General features: G+C 40.3%; 1 pseudogene; it reads left to right on the forward strand.

The window, feature by feature from the left end:
* The first annotated feature begins 4,418 nt into the window (after window positions 1–4,418).
* LOC124961446 (amidophosphoribosyltransferase-like) lies at window positions 4,419–5,553 on the forward strand (annotated as a pseudogene).
* The last annotated feature ends 2,613 nt before the right edge of the window (window positions 5,554–8,166 follow it).

Here is an 8,166-nt window from a genome sequence, read left to right on the forward strand (position 1 = left end):
AGGCCTTGGAAATGACATAAGTAATTTCAAATCAAAAGGGGGAGTTTTAGGAAACCGAGTTGTAGCAAGATTCAAGCCACATCCACTAGGTGATACTTGTTAATAATGGAATGGATATATTGGTCTGCACATGTTAGCATCTTTATTCATTCCTCTGTTGATTCTTAACTCAGAGGAAGAGGCATGTGGACTAATGCCCCCTTAAAGTCCAACAGACTCCAGTCACTGCATCTGTGCCAATTGCTCCCAGGACTCTTGGGGCGAGATTCTTCTTTCAACTGTCCTTCTGACTGTCTTCCTCACCCATTCCAAACTTCTCCTATATTATTTGTTTGGTTGGTTTGTTTTTAAATCTTGAACTTTAAGCACGATTTTTGAAGTTACAAAGCATATGACTCAAGATCTTGAGGCTCAAAATTATTAAACATCAGAATGACATACTCCATGAAGATTACAAAATGGAAGAATCTCAGGGTTAGGAAGATCTATCAAGTCATTTTTTCCACATTCTTTGTCTTGGAAGATGACCCCAGTACCCCCCAAATTTCAGGAAGAGGAAAATAGGAATGACAGAAGAGAGGCCAGAACAGAGCCCCTCATGAAGAAGGCAACCTCTTGTCCCTTTAGTCCCTCTCACCAACCCAGGACTACTCCTGGGTCCTTCAAACAGTGCTGCATTTTCAACTCAGGGTTCTCTAGATGGTTTCTCTCCCTTGCAAACAACATCTGATGTTCATTCATTCCTTATACTTGCTCCTGAGTATGTAGCACTTAATGAAAGCACATGCTTTTGTTTTGTTTTTAATTTTTTTTATTTTTTAATTTGTTCTAATTAGTTACACATGACAGTAGAATGCATTTTGACACATTGTACACAAATGGAGCTCATCTTCTCATTCCTCAGCTGTACATGGTGCAGTCACACCTGTAGTGCAATCATACATGTATATAGGGTAATAATGTCTGTCTCATTCCACTGTCCTTCCCATCCCCACATCCCCTCCCCTTCCCTCACTCCCCTCTGCACAATCCAAAGTTCCTTCATTCTTCCCTACCCTACCCCTCCATTATGGATCAGCATCTGCTTATTAGAGAAAACATTCAGCCTTTGGCTTTTGGGGTTTGGTTTATTTTGCTTAGCATATATTCTCCAGTTCCATTCATTTACCTGAAAATGCCATAATTTCATTCTTCTTTAAGCTTGTGTAATATTCCATTGTGTATATGTACCACATTTTCTTTATCCAGTCATCTGTTGAAGGGCATCTAGGTTGGTTCCATAGTTTAGTTATTGTGAATTGATCTGCTATAAACATTGATGTGGCTGCATCACTGTAGTATGCTAATTTTAAGTCTTTTGGGTATAAACCAAGGAGGTCAAATGGTGGTTCCATTCCAAGTTTTCTGAGGAATCTCCATAGTGCTTTCCACAATGGTTGCACCAATCTGTAGTCCAATCAGCAATATATGAATGTACCTTTTCCCTCACATCCTCGCCAACACTTATCATTGCTTGTATTCCTAATAATTATCATCCTAACTGGAGTGAGATGAGATCTTAGAGTAGTTTTGATTTGCATTTCTCTAATTGCTAGAGATGATGAACATTTTTTCTTAGGTTTATCGATCAATTATATTTCTTCTTCTGTGAAGTGTCTGTTTAGTTCCTTAGCCCATTTATTGATTGGGTTATTTGGTTTTTTTGGTGTTAAGTTTTTCAAGTTCTTTATAGATCCTGGAGATTAATGCTCTATCTAAGATGTGGAAAGCACATGTTTTTAAGTACAAAGTAACATACACACACTCCCTTCATTTGCTTCCCCACCCTCCGCCCTGGGGATTGATGGATTGAGTTGAGTCCCTCCTCTGCTTCCTTTCCTCCCTTCCTCCTCCCATGTACCTGTCCATACTGCAGAAATTGGGAAGTTTAAAACATTTCCAGACTTCTTCACAACTAAGGTGCAGATACAAATTATGTCCCACCAAATAGATGCACATGTGCAAGATGCAGATGGAAGAAGTGGAGCATAGTCCTTATCACCTTCCCCTTTGTTTTCTCCTAGCTAATGTCATCTTGGAGACAGGAAGTTTTCTACAGCAGGGTTGCTGTGTATTCTCCACCTTGCTGGGGCAGAGAGGCTGTTGTCATACAGGCAGTGGGAATGCGGGCCTCTTGATATGACTTCTTGATCCTTGGAGGCAACATTCAGATAGTTCAATGCGGGCTCCTTGGCTGCAGGGTGTTGAGTGTTGTTCTGTGAGAAACATGCTCTTGTGTCCAAGCCCAAAGAATGGAGTAGGAGACACAAGGAGCAGCAAAAAGAGGGGCTTTACTTTAATGTCAATCTTGCAAGATTGGGTGACTGGTGGTCAGGGACCCATAGTCTGGATACAGTGTTTTATCCCCTAGAGCACAAGATTGGCTGAGCACAATTTTCCTGACCATCACCTAGGTTTTACTATCTCCTATAGGATTGTTTAAAGAAATATACCTTAACTTTTCCCCACTTCCCTTTGTCTTCTTGGGGCAGGAAAATCCCCTGGGATCGAGTGCCTTTTGACACATACACAGTTTACCTCTGTTGGTCAGGTGGGGGGCCCCTTCCTTCTCACCTGTTTGTCAAGAGTCTGTGAATTTTTACACTCTGGTGTTAACTGCCTGGAACTTTTCGTTCTGTTCTTCCCTCCAGCTGCCCTTCTTACATCCCAAGTCATTTTAAATTTAAAGCTAAATACTGTATTCTGAAAATGGACCACCAAGATTGTCTATTTCTCACATGTTCCTACTCAAATTTCCAGGGGTGGCCCGAGAGATGGTAACTCCCTCAGGGATGAAGAGTTGTTACTCTGGGAGTTAGGATTTCTCTTCCCCACCCTCCCATTACTTTTACTAACATCTCATTTCCTACATGAGAATACTTTTTGCATAAAATACCTACAGTGTCTCTCTTTCCTGCACTGACCCCTAGCTGATATACTATCCTACTTTCTACCCCCAGCACCTGCAAGGTTAGGGTGGGAAACTAATAACATTATGGCCAAGCACCCAGCAATGCCCAAATCCTGCTGTTTATCTCCTGTTCCTGAGGGAGCTGTCCACGAAAGGAAAAATAAGTAAAATTTAAACTCCCACTTATTCTTAGTGTGCACAAGCTTAACACCTGACTGCAATGATCTGGTAAAAGCCACGGTGGAACCTGGGACCCCTAATGTCCATCTTATCCCTCTGAGAGACTGAGTATAAGCAGGAAGAAAGTTGAGAGAATAGACCAACAGAGTCATCTAGAACCTGCTACTGCATCCAGCTGTAAGGAAGGAAAAAGGAAAAGAAGAGGCCTATGCACATGAAGACACAGTAACCCTGCCCACTAGTCAGTATGGCCAGCCAACTGTGCTGGACTCTGACCACTCTGACTGACTCCACTCCCCATGGAGGGATCTAGGAAAGCAGTTGAGAGAAATGTGCGACCATGGGAAGAGGTCATGGGATACCCAAGAAGGGGCTGACGGGGACAGAGAAGAGGGACAAGACTATTGAATACCCCTCTGGGAGTATCACAATCTCTCTTCTGCCCCAGTGCGAGTGCTGGTATAAGTAGTTGCATTCGTGTCTGTCCCACTTGCCGATCTGGGACCTTCAAATCTGCACAGATGTATAGTAGGTAGGAGACTGTATGTGAAGGAAAAGGAGGGAACAGTGATGGACAGCTGGCCTGCGTGGGTCAGTGGTGATGAGGCAGGACGTGTTGATCATTATCACCAAATGGGTGTGAATTTTTAAGATTAGTTGGCCTAACGAAAAGACTAACAAAGACACTGCTAGAATACACTGATTTTTCTGAGAGAAAGAGACTGAGAGCAGAAATCCTGAATGCATTTCTATTAGGCTACTTGACCTAAACATTGGAAGGGAGCAGGTGACGTGAACTTTAAAGTTCCTTCTAAAGTCCCTTGACTCCACTCTGTACTCTGGAAGCACCTCAGAATTTCTATAGCCTCTAGGACCTCTTAACTCAAAGGAATCAACAAACACTAGCCTCTGCGCTGGTAAAAACTGCCTCCTTCAGCCTCCTCTGCCTCTTGCCATCCCCCCCACCATGGTCTCTTCCCCTCCCATACCTCCACAACATGATCCATCTACTGCAAGGCCCTTGACAAAGGCCAAACCAACATGTCACCCAACCTTGGACTTTCAGCCTCAGAATTAGATCTGGAAAGTGCTGGTTTTGTGACCAGTGATGTGACTTCAGTGCCAACACAAAAACCACACAATAGTCAAACCATCAGAAACATGGAGAAATTAAGCTGCGCTATCATATGACCTAAGCAGAGACGCTTTTGTTACTCACTAGAAGAAGCAGTCTCTGTTTTCGTCCAAGATGTATTTTTTTTTTTTTTTACTTTGACTTTGCAAGGGAATGGAACTTGTAAACCACATTCTTGCTGAAGAAAATTTGAAGAAATTCCCTGTTTCAAATCTTGGAAATGAGTACCACTGCAGGAAACTGTTACTGGAGAATTGCCAGCTTTCGTTGTTGAAACTCACCAACTCGTGGCCCATAGAGGCGAGTTGGTAAGTGTTGTTCCATTGAGGATGAAGCCCTTGCATCACCGTGTTAGTCTGTCGACACATTCTGATGGTGACAGAACTTATATGAGGGTGCATACACTCCTCAAGAGCAAGATGACAGCCCAGCCTGGGGAGCAAGATAAAAACTTAATGAAGGAAGCACCCAAGCATGCCACCTGCTTATAATGCACAGAGATGTTATTTTCGCAGTGTGAGATCATTATGGAAGTTGTCCTCTGTGCATTGCTCATCTCATTCCAGTTCTGATATAAATGACAAAGAAGGAAGAAAGAAACATCATCAACAGAAGGACAGGTGGTGTCCCCAGAGTCTTACAGCTTTTAATCAATGATTATAAGATATTACTGTGAAGTCTTGTCTGGAGAAATTGTGGAAATATCCAGACATGATGTCTGAACTCTTGATTTCAAGGTCTGAAGGAAACCCAATGGAAGTATATGTGGATACAGATTTGGTTGACACTGTTCCGGAATCTTCTATACCTGCTGCCCTTGGTTATGTAGGGACCATGGACTTCCACATGTGGAGGTGCTGTATAAAAACTGATGCAGGAAGAAACTTAAAGCCAAACTTGAGGTTAAGACAAGTTGGTGTTGCAAAAAAAAAAAAAAAAAAAAAAATGGGGGTATTGTCAGGCTACTCTAAAGACCAAAAAATAGCTCTCGTGGAGGATTCAATTGTGAGAGGCAATACCATCCCACCCAGAATAAAACTGCTCAAGGCAGAAGAAATAAACATTAGAGAAGATTCACCACCAGTTGTGTATTCAAGTTTCATGGGAATGAAGTTAAGCACAAGAGAAGATTTCAATACCAATAAACAAGAATCCAATCACCTTGCAGGGTACCAAGGAGCAAAACTGTGCTGTGTATCTGTCAGTAGGAGAAGTATTGGTTTCCTCTGTACAAGAAGAAATAAACTTTAAAAAATGGAAAGTGAAAAAGCACAATATTATAACTTGAGAAAACGAAATGGTCTGGGATTTTCTAAAAAGAACAGTCACTGTGCAGCTCTCTCCCTGGAAAACACTCTGCAGAATCGGAGCAGAAGCTGTTAGAAACAGATGTGTTCCTCCAAGGTATGAAGTTGGTCAAGAAGTCAAGTGATTACACCTTATCTGTTTGTTCTTACTCTGTTGCTACAATATAAAATTCTGAATGCTTATAGTTACTTCTATAAGCTTTGAGACTTTGTTTTTTTCTGAAAAGGGCACCAAAGTGTGCTAATTGTATGTAATACAAAGATATGTGACGTTCTTTTTTGTTTTTATTTCTTCCTGTGGTACTGGGGATTGAAGCCAGGAGCGCTCTACCACTGAGCTACATCCCCAGCCCTTTTTATTTATTTTGAGACTGTGTCTCCCAAATTGCTGAGACTGGCCTAGAACTCACTGGAACTCGATCCTTCTGCCTCAGTCTTCCAAATAGCTGGGGTTATAGGAGATCAAGAGCCACCATGCCCAGCAGGATTCTTTTTGTTGTTGTTATGTAAACTCTGGCTAGTCTTTTTCACATGGTCAGAGAAGGCTGGTGGTGAGTGGCATCTTTCAAGTACATTCTTTAAAGGGTTTGCAAGAGGTTGGACCAAGATAGGAGATATGATATAAACAGGACAGGTTAAATGTCATTCCATGCAAAGTTCGAATTCATGCCCACGAGGTGTCCAGCCTCTACAGTTCTAATTCTATGACCTTGGTTTCCCTGTCAAATCTCAGACACCTCTTTGGAAAAAAAAAAAAAAAAAAATCTACCTCTTTGTGTCTCAGTTTCCTTACCTGTGTAATAGGATAGTTATATTATCAAATAATTAATAGGAATGTGAATGTCAGTTTTGGTGCTTAGAACCATAATGTCACCTCTAAATTTTAAGAAAGTGCATGATTACCAGTTTTCAAAAAATTTTTGAAATTAGTTTGCAACTGAGATTTCATCACAATCAAGGGGGACATACAGTTTGCCAGATCTTTGTCATCTCTCTTTGAGATGATGCAAGAATGGTTATAAAAATAGCGGAAAAGTTTTACCTACATTTTTCACAGGAAACGTGACCCATAATATTTAGTACCCTAACAGTATAAGCCTAGCAAGTAAACTAGTACATTGGAAATAAAAAACAAAACTTCAAAATCCAACACTCTTTATCCATAATAATTTTCATATTTTTTCAAATTAAGTGCTTGATTGCTTACAAGCATGTATATATGTATGTGCACATACACATACATAGGGTTGAAATTAGTGGTAAAGTAGAAACACCCCAAGGGCCAATTTTATTTTAGGATGAAGGAAACAATGACTTTTTTGAAATAAGGATGCTCATATCCAAATATTAACTCACAATCACACTTTTCTACTTCATTTTATTAGGATCTAATGAGTTCATCAGGTTTTGAGGCTTTTTCGTGCAACTGTGAAATTTTAAAGATTAGGAAGACCTGTCTACCAATCCCGGATCATGTAAGCTTTTTAGAACATTAGTGTCTGTTTCTGTATTAGGTTTCCACAATTTAATGTACACAGCATCCAGGGTGACTTAGAACTATGCTGCTTATTAATAACTGAAATGGTTCATCTTCATTGGGTGTGCAGTGCCGTATGTTGTATTGTGGCAAGTTGAGATAAAACTGGTAGCTCCTGAAGAACTCACACAGTGGACAGAGAGTGTAGCCCAGTGATACAGCACTTGCCTAGCATAGGTGAGGCCCTGGGTTCCACCCCCAGCACCAAAAACAAAACAAAGCATGAGTCTGTGCTGCAGGGCTCAGATAACTCTGAAGCAGCGACATGGGCAATCTGGCCTTGCAAAGCCCTAGGACTTTGAGAGAGTGTAACCTTGAGTTTTAAATGTATCCTCAGGGCAGCATGGAAGTGGTAAGGGCTGGGGGTGGATTTTTGAAATGCTCTTTGTTAAATTTGATACTTAAAAACAAGAGACTTAGGAAAAGTACTGAATCAGAGTCTCTGATTTAACTTTTGTGTTTTCCATAGTTTTTATTTTATTCTGTTGTTATAAAGGTAAATAATACTGTGACAGTTTGGTATCCTGTAACTTTCTTAATATTTCTCCATCACTGCCTTCACGTCACTTCAGGTTCCTGAAGTCTGAATTAAATTACTCTTTTTTAACCACTTTAGTTTCAAAAAGTTGTTTAACTGCTTTAAATGTTCATAAATAGAATATTAAAAATCACAGAAAAGATGAAAAAATGTATTTCTACAAGATCTTATTGTGAACTAAACTGGGCCGACTTTTTGTGACCATTTTATGACCCCTTGGTGACAAAGATATGTAATAAATAGGTTAAAAAAAAAAAAAAGACACTTTCTGCCAATTCCCCTTATTTTTGTTTGGACTAAAGAAAAAAAAATATCTTTCTGAAAGCAAAGCTGCACTTCAGAATTTTTTAAAAACTCAAAAATGATTCATTATGAAAATAGCAGAAGAAAGTAAGAAAAGTTCATTGTGCAAAAAATAAAATTCTTCTTTGTATTGTTGAAAGTGTGGTTTACATGGTTGGATGATCTGATCACAGATTCTTCAAATTTACTTCACAAGCTCTCTGGCAATGCTCAGGT

The sequence above is a fragment of the Sciurus carolinensis genome, chromosome 1, assembly GCF_902686445.1.
Source record: "Sciurus carolinensis chromosome 1, mSciCar1.2, whole genome shotgun sequence".
Taxonomy (NCBI): domain Eukaryota; kingdom Metazoa; phylum Chordata; class Mammalia; order Rodentia; family Sciuridae; genus Sciurus; species Sciurus carolinensis.